The sequence below is a fragment of the Dasypus novemcinctus genome, chromosome 10 (genome assembly GCF_030445035.2).
Source record: "Dasypus novemcinctus isolate mDasNov1 chromosome 10, mDasNov1.1.hap2, whole genome shotgun sequence".
NCBI classification, from domain to species: Eukaryota; Metazoa; Chordata; class Mammalia; order Cingulata; family Dasypodidae; genus Dasypus; species Dasypus novemcinctus.
This window is the reverse complement of record NC_080682.1, coordinates 63,561,314-63,576,908: the sequence shown is the minus strand read 5'-3', so window position 1 is coordinate 63,576,908 and position 15,595 is coordinate 63,561,314.

Sequence of the window (15,595 nt, the reverse complement as noted above, 5' to 3'; positions counted from 1 at the left end):
AATATTTCTAACATCCAGAATACTAAGGCATTTTTCATTAGAATGTATGTGGAAATAACAAATTCAGGAATGTCCCCCAGATGATCCTGCCTAAAGGAACCCAGTATCAATCAAAGAATCCAAGGAGTCTGGAGTCTGATTTGAGAACCAGAAAGCCATTTAGGATCCAAAGCAGTTCTGAGGACCTCATCACCTCCTCATCCACCAGGCCCCTACAAAGCCTCTTAGACTATCTGATCACTCACTAACTGAATTACTTTCTCCCTCTTGGTGTTTCAATCACTTCTCTCTCTTTTTTTAATGCCTTGATTTCAAACCATCCCAAAGAGTATTTGTTTAGTTCACTCAGAAATTATGACTTACATAGAGCTTTTATGACCAACCATTTTAGGACTCCCCAGTCATCGTGCAAGTTGGTTGCTTTTGCTGCCCTGTTTCAGTCAGATAGGGACAGGTATATTTGGTAACAACATAGCTCCTCTTTGAGATGGAACCTTTCAGAAAGGCATAGTATTTGAGTATTGCTAGATATTATGAGTCTAGGCCAGTTCAATATCAGATAAACAAATTACTTATGACCGTTTTATTAATAAAGTAAGACTTTATAAGCTTGGAGTAAGCTTGGAGTAAAATGGAATCTTTTATCATCATTGAAGGGGTTTTCTAAGTATGCACTTTGATTCCTAATGTCTTTCTTTTTACCATTAAATTTTAGGACTCCTTTGTATATTTATAGCATATTTAATTTTTTGTATTATGTTAATTTTTATGATTATGCCGCATTACTCTTTGATTAGTAAACCATACCTTTATTATTTCCACATTCCTCACTATTCCTCATAAATTATCTTGCTCAAAGGCTATGATTAATACATTTTAATTGTCTTGAATTAAACTGAAAAGAAGTACTACAAACTATCATTGTCAATGAAGAGTTAAAAACAATTTGTGCTATAAATTCAATGAGAGAATTAATACTTAGAACTGGAGTAGTTTGACAAGCTTCACAGAAAAGGAAGAGCAGATGAAATAGTTAAATAATCAAAATTCAGAGTTTTTGTTTTAGACATCATCACTCTTATCACCATCATTAAAAATGTTTCACCTGTAAATGTTAATTTTTATTCAATTCTAAGCCTTATTTTGATTCAAGATATCTAACAGTGGAAAGTAGGTAAGTAAATTCACACACAGACAACATGCAGTGAAGAAGCATATTGATCTGGCCATTTTCCCACTAGTATATGAGCCATTACAGTAAATTGGTTAAGTATATATACACAAAGCTCAAAGTATGTTCAAGGTTGCCTCTCTTGATACATTTTTGAGAGAACTTGTCTACAGGTGCTAATAACATAGTGGGGAAGCAAATCTATTTGATATAAAACTGAAGAAAATAGTAATGGGAAGGTCTGAGATTATTTATGTTTAGAACTGAGTAAAGGAAGTCTCTGCCGCCAAGAAGTTACAGGATAGAAAGCTAGATAGAGATCTAGATTAATCTTCATAAATTCCAAATGTTTTTTCTCTTTCCATGCAAATCTGTTCCCCACTCACCTCTTTATTTTCATTGGCATGTAAACTTGATGTCCCCACAAACAAATAATTAGGGATAGTAAGTTTGAACTTACTATCAATGTCATGTTGGGAAACAAGAGGTTTCTTTAACAGCACTGTTATGCCTAGTTTTACAGAAAGCCCAGATTTTACACAAGCACATGAACCATCAGCAAAACTATCCCTCTACCACTTTACCAATTCATTGAGTGCACTAAAGTGGTTTGTCCCTTATAGTGAGGAGACCATGCTTTATTCATTTTGTATCCCTAGCACCTAGGATAATACTTGACCAAAAATGTCTTCAATGTTTATTAAAGAAATTTATGAACAGATAACTTAGAAACATATAAATAACCTTTAGTTTTTCACTGTAATCAATAACACAACTATTCAAGAAGATGAGCTTGGGTCTGGCTGTAATCAGCAGTTACATTACACAATTTTTTTTTGCATCGAAGTTTACCTGGTCTACCCAGGGACCAATCTAATGGCATGGGTCTCATGTCCAGTACACAGTCCCCAGTTTGGGAATCCAGTCCAGATTAGAAAGACCATCAAGTTTTATATTCTTTGCATGAAAAAATTATTTGCATTTGATGCCAGTACTCCAACATTGACCCAATTTTTAAAAAATTTATTCAAATATATCACACATAAATAACCATACATAAACAATAAGTGTATAATAGTTGTGAACTTACAAACCAAATATATATAACATCATACAAACATATATAACATCTCGCCCTACCACCAATAACTTGCATTGTTTTTAAACATTTTTAGCTAATGATTAAAGAGCATTGTCAAAATACTACTACTAAAGAAAGTAGTTTTCCCCTAACCAATCCGATTGTTATTATCTTTATATAATTTATATATGAATGTACATAAACAATTAAGTGTATAGTAAAAGTTGTGAACTTACAAATCAAACATGCATAACATCATACAGGGGTCCCATTCATCAACCCTCTACCAATACCTTGCATTGTCATGAGACGTTTGTTACAAACTATGAAAGAACACTGTCAAAATCTTAGTACTAATCATAGTCTTTATCTTACATTTGGTGTGTTTTTCCCCCAACCTACCCTATTATTATTTTTTAAATATATTTTTTATGACAGAAGTTGTAAACTTATAAAACAATCATGCACATGTGCAGAATTCCCAAACAACATCCCTCCGTCAACACACCACGATGTGGTGTGTCATTTGCTACAGATAAAATAATATCATCTGATTGTTACCACATTCATAGTGTACATTTGGCACACATTTTCCATTCTGCCTCAGTATCAACACAATACATCTTTTGCATAGATGCAAGAATATTATATTGTTACTACTAACCGTAGTCCATAGGTCACTGCAGCTGTATTTTTCCCATGCTTCTCCATATTCCCGTCACCCTGCAGTAGTGATATACATTTGTTCTAGCTAACAAAGGACACACTTACATCTGTACCATCAACCACAATTCTCACCCACCTCTTGATTTACTGTGCTATCCAGTTCCTAGATTATTCTCAAGCATTCTGTCAATTGGCATTTACATAATTAGATTACCATTTTCAGTCACATCCCCATTCATAAACTAGCTGTTATTCACTATTTGTTACCATCCACTCTATACATTCCCACACTTTTACATTAAAACTAATGAAAACTTCTACATACATTAAAAATCAGTAGTCCACTCTGTCCTCCTCTTATCTCCTTTAAAATCTACCACCTACCACCAGGTCTTGAAGATATTTTCCAGTAATTTCTTCTAGAAGTTTTATGGGTCTTCCTTTTATTTTTATTTTTTTGATCCATTTTGATTTAATTTTTGGAGAAGGTGTGAGATAGGGGTCCTCTTTCCTTCTTTCAGCTATGGATGTCCAATTCTTTTAGCACCATTTGTTGAATGGATTGTTCTGCCCAAGCTGTGTGAGTTTGACAGGCTAGTCAAAAATTGCTTGAACATACCGTGAGGGTCTGTTTCTGAACCATGAATTTGATTTCATTGGTCTATTGTGTCTGTCTTTAGGCCAGTACCATGTTGTTTTTACCACTATAGGTAGGTATTTTGATTTAAAGTCTGGAGATGAGGGTTCACTTTTCCTTTTTATGATGTTTGTGGCTATTCAGGACACCTCACCCTTCCAAATAAAATTAATGATCATGTTTTCAATTTTTTCTTTAATGCTGGTGTTATTTTTGTCAGGATTGCATTAAATCTGTATATCAGTTTGAGTAGAATTGACATCTTAATAATATTTAGTCTTCCAATCCATGAGCATGGAATGTTCTTCCAGTTATTTAGGGCTTTTTAAAATGTGTTTTAACATTGAGTTGCAGTTTTCTGAATACAAGTGCTTTATATCATTGGTTAAGTTTATTCTTGACTATTTGAGTTTTTATCTGCCATATTTTATTTTCACCACTCTTTTGACACTTTCAGTTACTTTTATTGCTATAATCTTCATTTCTATACTCATTTCCAGGCCTCTCTCTCCTGTCTTTTCTTTTCAGGCTCTAGCACACCTGTTAGTATTTCCTGAAAATCTGGTGTCTTGCTTAGAAATTCCCTCAGTTTCTGTTTATCTGTGAATATTCTAATTTTGCCCTTATTTTTGAAAGACAGTCTTGCTGGATATAAGATTCTTGGCTGGAAGTTTTTCTCTGGTAGTAGCTTAAATATATCAGAGCACTGTCTTCTTGCCTCCATGGTTTCTGGTGAGAAATCAGCACTTAGTCTTATTGGATATACCTTATATGTTATGCATTGCTTTTCTCTTGCTGCTCTTAGAATTCTCTCTTTGTTTTTGGCCTTTGACATTCTGATGAGTATGTTTCTCAGAGTTGGTCTATTTGGATTTTTTTGGATGGGAGTATGTTGTGCTTCTTGGACAGTGATATCTATGTCCTTCAATAGGATTGGGAAATTTTCTACCATTATTTCTTTAAATATTCCTTCTGCCCCTTTTCCCTTTTCTTCTCCTTCTGGGACATCCATGACATGTATGTTTGCATGTCTTTTGCTGTCATTTAGTTCCCTGAGACCTTTTTCCATTCTTTTCTTCATCTGTTCTTTTGTATGTTCACTTTCAGAGGCTATTTATTCAAGCTCACCAATCCTTTCTTCTGCCTCCTCAAATCTGCTATTATATGATTGCAATGTTATTTGAATTTCATTTATTGCACCTTTCATTCCCATAAGATCTGCTATTTTTCTATGTATGCTTTCAAATTCTTCTTTGTGCTCATCCAATGTTTTCTTAAGATCCTTAATCTCTTTAGCCATCTCATTGAATTTATTAAGGAGATTTATTTGAACATCTATAATTAGTTGTCTCAACTCCTTTATATCATTTGGAGGCTTATCTTGTTCCTTTACCTGGGTCATAGCTTGCTGTTTCTTGGTGTGGATTGTAATTTTTTGTTGGTATCTTCACATCTGGCTTCCTAGAGTATTTATTCTGGGTGCAGTTTTCCCCTTTAGTTTAGGGCTTCCTGCCCTTTCTCCCTTGTTGGTTGTGCAGTAGGAGCCAAGCATGTAGTTGGTGCTGTAATCTGTGGAGGCTCAAGCAGGGATGGAACTGCAGGTGTGGGCAGCAATCTATTCAATGCAGGTCTAAGATGACTGCAGTTGCCCTGGTAGACTTCTGATTTTCAGTCTATGTCAGCCAAAGTTACCTGCAGTTACCTATATAGGCTGGTGCAGGGCTCCTCAGCCTCCTCCCAGCCAGAGGCGGGGCTAAAGCCTAGGCAGGCTGCAGGCTGATCTGCATGAAAGAAACTGGTTCCTGCCAACACTGAGAGTTTCAGTCAGCCCGGCTTCCCCTCAGACTGGGGGCAGAGTCAGAATGGTAGCTACTGGCCTCTTTCTGATTTGGGCTGGTTCACACCACCCTGTTCCCAGGGTTGTCTCTTAGCCAGCCAACTCTACCAATCAGTAGCTGAAATCAGCTGCCAACTGTCTCATCTCCCCTGTTTCTGGGAAATGGAGCTTCCAAATCCCATCACAGAACTGCTCCTGGGGTGGCTCATGCCACCAGAATAGGATAATCACCTGTCTCTATGGCTTGGCTGGTAATTTCCTGGAGAGGCTGGTGCAGGTCCCTGCAGCTTCCTCTCTGCTGGAGCTGGCACGGGGGCCTAGGCTAGACCTGCAATATGATCTGGTCGGGAAGAAGCTGGTCTCCACCAACACTGGGATTTTCAGTCTGCCCTGCTTCCCCTCATGCCACGCACTGAGTTAGGATGGTGGCTCCCGGCCTCTTTCTAACTTGGACACGCTCATGCTTTAGCTGTTCTCAGGATTATACTGTAGCTCACTGAGTTTCCTCATCAATAGCTGACATTGGTGCCCAACTGCCTCTTCCTCCCCTGTTTTGGGGAAGTGGAGCTTTCGATTCCAGCCGCTGAACAGCTCCTGAGGCAGCTTGTGCCTCCAGTGGAGATTGGGAATCAGCCTCCACGGCATGGAGCGCTCTACTTATGTGTCCTCTAGATGGGCAGTCTCCTCTTCCACTCCTTCAAAGATGTTGCAGGATGCTCTTCTGGTCTCCTGGAGCCCCCAGACAGGTGCTTCAGCTAGCTCCAGAGAGCTCTGGATGTTTGCTAACTGCTTTGTAGCAGGAGCTGACTCTAGGAGCTCCTTACTCCTCCACCATCTTCCTGGTTGTCCCCCATTGACCCAATTTTGTCATCAAGACTTAGCTTTAGAATGAGGGATTGAAAGGCTTTGAATTACATGAATCTGGATTAAAAGGAGAATGATCTTCACTGAAGACAATCTCTGATCTTCTTGACTGATTTAAAGGACTGTATGAAAACAACTTTTCCACACATTGATTTCAACCATAGAATATAAACTTTGTTAGACTTGCTTTCCTGCTGGTGGAAATGGGTTTGTTCTGAGTCATGCATATCATATTTTATTTTGTGATTAATTCATATATTTATGATGTAACTCACAGGTAAATGGGATAGTCTAAAGCTTTCTGGAAAAACTATGGTTCAATCCATGTCTAGGGATAACCAAAATTCTAGGGTAGAAAGTGAAGAAAGTTTTTTTTAAACCATACAAATGAAATAGAACTGAGCAATGCTTCTAAGTTATAGATGAGGCAGGAACCAAATAGTCAAAGCTATTGAAAAATGATCAGCCTATATAAGACTGAATTGCAACTGGATATAAACAGCTCATGACTTTTACCTCTGCAAAGAACTGAAATAGAAGGGAAGTCGAATTTAAGACAGGTCAGGAAATCAGTTTAGGACTAAAGTAATAAGGAGTTCAAATGTGCCAGTACCCCATTTCTATGATATTCCCCAATCCTGGGGGGTAGGCCTGCTAATTTAAAGGTGACAAACAGCAAGGCTTTTGAAATTCAAAAAGCAATGAGGAGGCAATTATAGCTAGGGATTATGAAATGTGGATCCAAAATCCTATGCTGTCCAAGAAGATAAATAACAAACATTAGCAAAGTGAGACATCCTTAAATGGGGTGCTTGAAAGTGATATTTAATAGAATGATTTCCAAAGAACTAATGAAATCTTGGTTCATCTTCATCATTATAATTATCATAATTGTATCATTATAAATCCTTTTGGTATGTAGAACTCAATATTAAGAACTGTGTGCATAAAGAAGAAAGGGACTTAATCTGTGGTCTTAATTGTGGATTTGACAAGAGAGAGCTGGGAGAGAAGGGTGCTAGTAGTGAGGTGTTGAGGGTGCTGGTTTGATTGGTGACATTGGTGATGAAAAGAAAGCAACAACTTCACGAGACATTTACTATGAAGAAATGTGCATATGAGGCTTATAGATTGATAATGTAGAGAGAAAAGGAAAGGAATTTAGAGCTTGGATGACTCTAAACATAATGATAGCATGTCCAGAGAGGGATGTCTGGATTGGAAGTTGGCTTTGGTGTTAAAGAAATTGTATTTGATAAATATGTCTGAGGTGAAGGCAAAACATTCAGAAATTCAGGTCAATGCAGTCTGTAATTCATGCAAAATTTAAATTAGCATTTATTGGCATATAGAATCTGAAAACAACAGAAAACCCTAGTCTAGCAGTTTAAAGGAGTTACCTTTCACAAGAACCTGGGATAAACAGGCTGTAGATGTCACTAACAGAGATCCAGTTTCCCTATGTCTTCTTGCACCATCATTCTTTGTATGAAGCCTTTGTCCCCATAGCCACAAGATGACCGCTTTGTCTTCAGACATAACATCCACATGTGGGACAGAAAAAAGTGGGGAGCATGAAAGCAAAAGCTGAAAGGGGATGTCGGCAAAGATTGCCACATTAGAAAATATTTCCAGAAAGTCCCACTTAGAGACTTTCACTTATATTATTAGAACTGGACTACAGATGAAGAATATTTAATGTTTTAGCAAATGAGAAGCAGTTCCTGGCATTTGCCACAATACGGTAATGAGTCTTGGTAAGGAGATAGAGAAAAATAAGTGAAATTTCTAAGGGAGAGATTAGAGTAAGCAGGAAAAAATTCTGATATCAGAGCCTTAATGACACCTCGAGAAAGATGTACTAGTTGATACTTGAGAAAAGAGGTCTGAGAGAGAGAAGACAGCAAGGTTATGAGGGAAAATAGTTCCAAGAAAAATGTACATTGAGTGATTACTGAGGAGTGAAAATGAAGATATGGTAACGAGGAGGTCATTGGTAAGTCTGGATAGAATAATCGCAGTAGAGTGTTGGGAAGAGGAAACAGTTTGCTGGAGCTAAGAAGGAACACATCCTGAAGAAGAGGAAACAAACAATAGGGACTATTCATTTTGGGAATTTGATAGTGACAGAATAAAGAAGAGGAATGAGTAACTCAAAAAGACAACAGTGTTGAAGGAAGTGTTTTTAGTATTTTTTAGAATGGAGAGATCCGAACATTTAGTTAGACTGAAAAATATAAACCAATATCTGAGAACTAGAAGGTACCAAAGAAAGAAATTTTCCTTTGGTCCTTGACTTTTTTCTACTTTTCACTCAGCAAATGTTGAGTGCTACTATCTTCTATATTTAGTGCCTGAGATACAAAGATGAATATGACACAATATTTTTCCTCAAGGATCTCACAACCTAAAGGTGAGAGAGACAAATAATCCAAATTGCGGTTTTAAGTTCATACTCGTGAAATATAAACCTTAGAGAATATCAGGTCTAAAGGTCTTGGTAAAGTTACTTTACACAGAAAATCCCTTAAAAAAGGTTTCTCTCTTTCACGTTACAATTCTCTTTCCAGCATTCTATTTGGGAAGTGGTTTGGGAAAGATGGGTTTATATATTACAGACTACCAGTGGTTAAAGAACTGAGAAGGACCCTTGGAAAGTCCTTCAGGGCTCAGTAAAAGTGTTGAAGTTTCAGGGTTCTTGGTGATGAATTTGATCATATGCATATTTCATTAAGAATCAAAGCATGTACATTCTTTCACATTGAAGCCAACAGCAGATTCACAAAAGCATTCCCAAGTGCGGTGACTAATACTTTGAGTAAGGCCTCAGTGTTTCCTTTATAGATCAGGCGTTAATATACACTGACATGCTTACTCACAGTACTGAAAATTAATATGAGTGCAGTGCACTAAATCAAGTGCCACTTGGAAAATGCAAATGCTTTGGGTAGAAAGGGAAACATTTTATAGATTTCTTTAGAAATATTCTCCTAATTCCTCTGAAGGTAAAAATAAAATGCTAAATAATCTCATTAAAGACTTTTTTAGGGGTGGTTGTAATTTTCCTTGTAAATCTTGAACTGAAGTGAAACCTCTGACTTGAGTTATAAAAAACATATTCCCAGAGAGAACCAGGTAGGATTAATACATGACTGTCTATTTCATCCTTGAAAACAATGACATCTTTATGAAGTTCATTTTTAAAAAAATAACTGTTTTTCCTGGGTGGTTTAATTATAGATTCAGCGGAGTGGAAGGCATAAAAGTGGTTATTTAGTCAAAACTTCTAAACTTATGAGAGTTTCATTTTGTCTTCTTGCAGAAAGAACTTTAGTTACCCAAACTCTTTGGGGAACAGCAGTGACCATTTCAAAGACTCTTAGAGCTAATATGATACCTACTTGATAGAGTTTTTTGAAGATTAAAAAATTTCATAGATGCAAAGTTCTTAGAATATTCCCTGGATCATATGAATTACTATGTATATTTAAGCTATTATTATTATAGCTTATTCCTCAGAATGGCACTATGATGTAGATAATGTTATAATTTTACAGATGGACAAACTGAAACTTACAGTTACACATGGTCATTCAACTAGTAAGTGATAGAACCAAGAATGGAACCCAAATGATTTGGATTCCAAAGTCTATGTTCTTAACCACTACATGATATTGTTTTGAGACTCTTTCTATGTACAAAATTAATGGTATCATGTGTCAACTATATTATTATTCATTCAACACTTTAGGAAATCAGAAAAATAATAAAAATAAGATAAACATCCAGAGATAATCATTGTTACCATTATGATATAGTTCCTTATTATTAGTCTATGTGCACATATAATATTTATACATACATATACCATATATTTATCATATTACTACTTTGTATTTATGTTACTAACAAGATTGATGACCTCTCTCTTGTATCCTGTTCTTTCCTAGTAAACGTTAAGGAATGCTGATTTATACATCGAATGCGCTTCGTCAACTGGAGTATGTATTATTTTTATGATTTTAATTTAGAAACCTCCAAATTTGATCTTTTAAACTCTGGCTTTCTTTCCATTTTAGTTGGTATTCAAATTTTAATCTTTTGCTTGGTTAAAAATTCAGTTTGTGAGATCCTTTTAAGAAGTTTGTTATTTTCATACACTAAACTTCAAGTTAGACAAGTTTGTACTTCCACACATTTGATAAGAGTAAATAGGTGCATTAGCTCTCAAGTTTTGTTGTAAAAAATCACTGCCTTATGACCATTGGTGTGCATATATCTGTTTGTGTCCTTGCTTTCAATTCTTTTGGGTATATACCTAACAGTGAGATTGCAGGATCATATGGTGGTTCTATAGTTAGCTTCCTGAGAATTGCCAAACTGTCTTCCACAATGTCTGCACCATTCTACACTCCCATTAGCAGTGGGAGAACTTTCATCATTGATAAAAGGTATTGGCCACCAGAGGTTCTGAAGGGAGGGAGAAGAAAGAATAGGTATATTATGGGGGCATTTTCAGGACACTGGAATTGTCCTGCATGACATTGCAATGACAGATACTAGCCATTATATATTTTGTCATAACTACAAAATTGTGCAGGGCAGAGTATAAACTATAATGCAAACTATAAGGTATTATTCTGTCTACAGCACAAGGTTTGGATTAAGAGATAATTACTTTTCATTATTGCAAAAGTCTTCTAAACATTTTAAAGTAAAAAGAGAAAATTTGGATAAAACGCCTGATATCTTTTCATCTTCCCCTCTTTTCAGGCATTTTTGCTATCCGAGGTTACTGAATATCTGGCATTTGTTAATTACCAATTTTACTGTCAGAAATATGACTACATATGACATAGAACTCACCTAAAGATAGCAGGGAAATCAAGACAACAAATGCTTGACTCTAAGTATTGCAGGGTTACAGGAAAATTATGACAATAACTTTAACTTAAGAAAAAGAATAACCATTCCTTAAAGTCCTTGACTGAATCAAAATTGAGCTTCATTTTTCAAAGTGTTTTTCTGGGAAAATGTGATCAGATGATCTTTTATACCCACCCCCATATTTTAGGCTTTTATTTTACAAAACAGTGAGAACAAAAAGCATTTTTTCTGCCACATAGATTAGGTTGACATAATTAAATTTTTTAGATAAAATAAAAAGTGTATAAGACTAAATTTATAATTCAAGGTTGAAGCTGTCATAATTGCTCTAAGGCCAGAATTGAGAACCTAACTTGACCATTGCAGAGACCAATTTGCACAGGAAAACTCTAAAGTAGTTAAGGCTCTTCAGTCCATGGAGTCAAGAGCTGAAAATGAATATGAAATTAATCTCTATAAAATCCATTCCTGTATGTATGGGTGCCCATCAATATCATCACCAAATCTTTTTACACTAGTAAAAGGACTACTTTGTGCCCTAAACTTTCAAAGGAGACATTTTAAGAAACATTTTTTTTCAAAAAGTAAACTCTTAGTATACTAAGATACTTTAGGTAATGGGCTCAGTTTGTTCCATTACATACTATGATCAATTAAGTTTTATCAAGTATCAAAGGTCTCAGAACTAAATAGTTACTATTAAGGTACAAATAAGAAGTCATAATTCTGGCTCTTCTTGTAAGTGTGTAAATATTGGTTAATGAGAGTCCTATTTAAGAGAATGTTGTGCTTCCAAGTACCTTGTACTAATTTGCATGGCAGAAAGTAATCATGTGATCACAGAAAGTAATCATTGTTCCAAGGAGATGAATAGACCTATTAATTTAATCATACAAAATATATTTCTCTGTATTAAGTGCTTACTATGTGCCACATACTGTGGTGTTTTAAATTCCAATATAAATAAGATACAGAGTCTAACTGAGGTATCTTATAAGTAAACAAGCAAATATCAGACTATATGGTGATATAAATTATGGCAGAAGAATATATAGTATGAGAAAACCTAACTTCAAAATGGACTAGGGGATAAGCTTCCTATAAGTAACGCTTAGCTGAGACTTGAGGAGAAAGTAGCTATTGCCTCTATGGAAAATGGCATAGTCATCATACTGCTAAGCCTATGGAATGGCATAATTTTCCCCCAGGGAACAGAATTTTATATAAAAAGATGGAAGCTTTATAGGATATGAGACTGGCCAACAGTAAGTTGTGATTGACTTTTTGTGTTAAGGTAGAGAATTTGACTTTCATCCCAAATTCAATGAATTAATATATGAGGAATAAAATAATCATATCTATGATTTTAAAAAAAGGACTAGCATGGCATATCAAGGAGTGATTAGAGAGTAGAAATATTATAGGCAGGGAAAACAACCAACTGAAATACTATCTCAGCATCCAGTTCATAAATAATGAGCATATTGGTCAAGAATATAGAAATAGGTATGAGCAGGAATGGCAAGTTATAGATATGGAAGTAGAATCAACAAAATGTGAGTAGTGAAGTAAAATATAGGGGTCAGGGATTAATTTCAAGTAGATATAATGTCACTGAGATGGGAAATATTGGGAAAGGGGCAGGATTTTTAAAAAGATAATGAATAGGCTTTTGGATGCACCTAGTTGGTAGTAACTGTAGTATATTCTGATGGAGCTACCATCTGTCTTGTTGGATATATTTGCATGAAGATCAGACAAGATGGCTGGAACAGAGATAAATATTAAATATTTATAGATATCCACATAGAATTGAGACCAGGGGTATGACTGGGTTTGTCCAAGGAAGATGAGAGAAGTGAAATGATTCAGAATGGAAGCTTATAGAACATTACCATTTAAAAGTAAAAAAATAAGAGAAAAAGGAAGAGATGCCGCAGAGATCTGAGAATTATCACAGAATGACTCTAAGGCTTGATAAAATAGGAAGAAAGAGAAGAATATCTTTAGGATATTAAGCAAGCATCCAGGCAACTACTACTCTCATTCTCTAGCCCAGGTTATCAAACTCAAATGTCTACGGGAGCTAGGCAGATAAATCAATGAGTTTGTCACATGCTGGTGAGCATCTTGTATTTAAGGGGCAAATGTATCTAGTTCCTGTCTACTATTGTCTTAGGGAATTTGGGTCCATGTTGCCAGATATTTGGCTTTATCAAGAAAATCTGGGGTCTATACTTTTATATTAAATCAATTTTAAAATTTTCAAGGCCTCACAAGAAGTATCTAAGGGATTTTTCCACCTACATGCTGTCAGATTGCAACATCTGCCTTCAAAGCCATAACGGGAACTTCCAGGGCCAGGAGGAGCACTAGACCCACTATGTAAACTTCCGTTTCCATGTTCATGATAGGATCTGCACATAGATTACCTTAGTGAATATTTTTGACATTCTGAGTTACTCTGTTTAAAGGTTGACAATTGGAGTAATGAATAAGTAATTCATGAAAGCAGAGATGCTCTAATCACTGCCTAAGAATGTGTGGCAAACTTTACTAGCTGCTGTCTTATAAGACCTTGACAAATATAACATGGTGAACATTTAATTTAGCATCCACACAGGACATCTTTGTGGTGAAAAGGGGTACTCTTAACAGGAGGTGCTATGTGCGATGTTTGATCACCTTAACTATAAATGCACATTTTCAGTGTTGAACAATCTATATTTTATATATATTTTTATTATAGGGTTGTAGATTTACAGAAAAAGCATGCAGAAAATACAGTTTCCATATACAACTCTCATTAACACTTGTATTAGAGTGGTGCCTTTGTTATAACTGATGAAAGAATATTATAATTGTATTATTAACTATAATCCACAGTTTACATTGGATTCACTATATTGTACAGTCTTATATTGTTGTTTTTTTTCTGGTATCATATGTACAACTTAAATTTTCCATTTTAACCACATTCAAAAATATAATTCAGTGGTGTTAATCATATTCACAATGTAAACAATCTATTTTTTATTTAGACCTCCTGGATGCATATTCTTAAGTTAAATGGGACTAATTTTCTCAAAATTATTTCACCTTCAGTATTTATTTTAGAGGTCTACCATGAGAATTTCTATGTTTTAGTCTCATTTGCTAGTCATATAAGTTATTTGGAGGGGGAGTTGTATTACTGTATATCAATTAATGGTTTATTTTGTTTTGGAATATACAGCCTAAGTTATTTTAGAATACGAGAATACGAGAAAAAAATTGTCCGTGTCTCTCCACAGGTGGTACATATAATTTTCTCATTTATAAGCAGAGCGTTACACAATGCTCTTCTTCATATCAAAGGCCATTCAATTAGTGGGACTAATTTTCTTTGGCTTTATGTCAAGGTCTGCTATTTGACTTTGGGTCTGAAGCAGATGACAAGTATATAAGCAAGACCATTTTCTTTTTTCAGAAGATGAAATAGAATTGTTTCTAAGACATTAATAAAGAGCCTTTTGAGTACCTTTATTTCTAATATGGTTGTTATGGTGCACCCACATTTTTATGTCCTTCAGTGAAGATGCCAAGAAAACACCCACTCTCATGGGCAGTGCTGATTGCTCTATGCTGAGTTGTACTGGAATGGCTTTGGGGAGGGGAGAACAAAACGCAATAATTCCATATCAGATATGCTTTAAGGAATTTGATGCCAAAATGTTTCCAAGCTAGTCATAAGGAAAATTTCATTTAGGATTATTTATTTATATCAGCAGCAGGGAAAGAATACTTTATTGGGAAAAAAAGTGAAAAAGAAAGATTCATTCTTCATCATGTTGTTACTGCAAGTGTGAGTCATGGAATTCATTATTTACGGAGTTTTTTTAAATGCATATGTAGGACACCTTTTGAAGTCTCATAAATATTTACGTATTTCAAGAGATGATATTTGAGTATTTCCAAGATAATTGTTGGTATAAAATATATCAGTATCCTAAAGCACTGACTTTTAGAATAGAAAATGGCCTTTGGGAATTTTTCAAGTTCAGTCCTTCCTCTCTGCTTTTTAAAGGAGGAATTTGATAAAATTACCCAAATAGCTGTGGTAGAGTAGGAATGCAAATCCAGGCCTCCTTGTTCTAAACCTGCAGTGTTATCAACTACACATTTATAAAAATAGAAACATCCCTTTAATAGCCAGGGAACAAAGGGAAGGAATCTTTGGATTTTTAAATTGACTTGATATAATTAATGAAGAAGTTCATTAATTTTAGCATAGTATATCTAGAGGAATTAAGAGCTTTTAACTACAATTAAAATACACTCATAAATACATACACATATACTTTATGTGGCATTGTTCTCCCTCAGCATACACTCTGAACTGCAACAGTGATTTAGGGACTACTTTGTGTTTATTTTTATTTATCGTAATATCTACAAGGCTATTTTACTTGG